Consider the following 1,421-nt stretch of genomic DNA (forward strand, 5'->3'; position numbering starts at 1 on the left):
TCATGGGCTGTGGGCAGAGTGGGGGAGGGGCAGCCTTGCCAGCATCAGGGTGTGGACCCACAGACGGCAGCAAACCACCTGTCAGCTCTTCTCCAGCAGATATGAGCAGCTGCCACATCCCTGACCCCACACTCCTCCCCAGCACCAGCCGGGGCCCTGAACTTATTCGCTGGTTCTAGAACGTTGTAGGCATGGGGACATCCAGGATGAATTTATGTGTGAGGCTCCTTTACTCAAGGTAACAGCTTTGAGCTCATCCGTGCTGGGCTTAGTGTTAAGTGTCTGTTTCAGTTCTTAATTTCAAGTTTAATTAAAGTAACCTTATCTGGTGCACACGCTTTCTGGACAGAACAAACACCAGGCTCCTCTGGCCAGGGCCACCAGCAACAGTAGAGCAGCTGGGAGTATCCAGGCAGGTTGGAAAGGTTCTGCCCACGTGTGTGCAGTCCTCTCATTTTGTGCCTTGTCGACAGATATAAAGCCCAAAGCACTGTAAGAAAGCAAAAATGATGCAGCTCACAGAGCAGGACAAACAATAAGAAAGGAATTAAGCTGCATTTGGAGCCAACTCAAGCTTTGTGCAGTGGCAATATCGTAGCCAATGAGGTTTATCCAAGGCACGATTATTGCTAATTGGAGACAACTCATACACGACTCCCTGAGAAGCAGACAAAAAAAGAGCTATTTTGAAGCCTTGCAGATATGAATCCCTCACTGCCTCCTCTTTCTAGGAAAATTATTCCAGTGTAACTGAACTATAGAGTCCTGACATTATCTTCCCTTTGTAAGAAAAATTGAATTGTTCTCCTCCCAGACTGTCTCTACTCTTCTGTGCTCATGGGTTTGGGTCAGCGTTCACACCTTTATTTTTACCCCCAAAGTTTATCTTCATTTTTTTGTCTTTATTTTGTTTATGAATTGAATGGAAATTGTGTCTAAGCATTGACTGGGTGGCTCATGACATTTTTTTGGATTGACATATAATGTGTCACCTGTAGCAGATATGTATACTTTTTCCAGTGTTTCCCTGTATGCATCTACGGTGTACATTTCTTACTTTGCACGAGTGTCCCAAGCAGTGTTCAGTCCGTAGTGTGCACCTTCCCTTCCTTCCGCCTTCCACACTGAGAGTGTCTGGCCCTCACTCCATGGCTAGAATGGAAGTTCCATGTGGGGGGACTGTTTCTTTCTGGTTTATCATCCCCAGGACCAAGGACAGGGCCAGGTACAGAGTAGGTGGTCTGTGCATATTTGAGTGAATGAGTGACATCAAGCAACCATTTTTCAATAACAACAAACAGCCACAACTCGGAGAGCACAGCAGTGCACTGACTTCATCCATCCTTCTTTGGAGGGTTTCTAAGGGAAATTTTGGCTTCACGGAGTGGGAAGGAACAAAAAGTAAATCAACTGTTCTATAA

At 46.0% G+C, this 1,421-nt stretch overlaps 1 pseudogene; it reads left to right on the plus strand.

The window, feature by feature from the left end:
• The first annotated feature begins 572 nt into the window (after window positions 1–572).
• Window positions 573–705, plus strand: LOC131830878 (U4 spliceosomal RNA; annotated as a pseudogene).
• Window positions 706–1,421: the final 716 nt, after the last annotated feature.

This window comes from Mustela lutreola, chromosome 4, assembly GCF_030435805.1.
Source record: "Mustela lutreola isolate mMusLut2 chromosome 4, mMusLut2.pri, whole genome shotgun sequence".
Lineage (NCBI taxonomy): Eukaryota > Metazoa > Chordata > Mammalia > Carnivora > Mustelidae > Mustela > Mustela lutreola.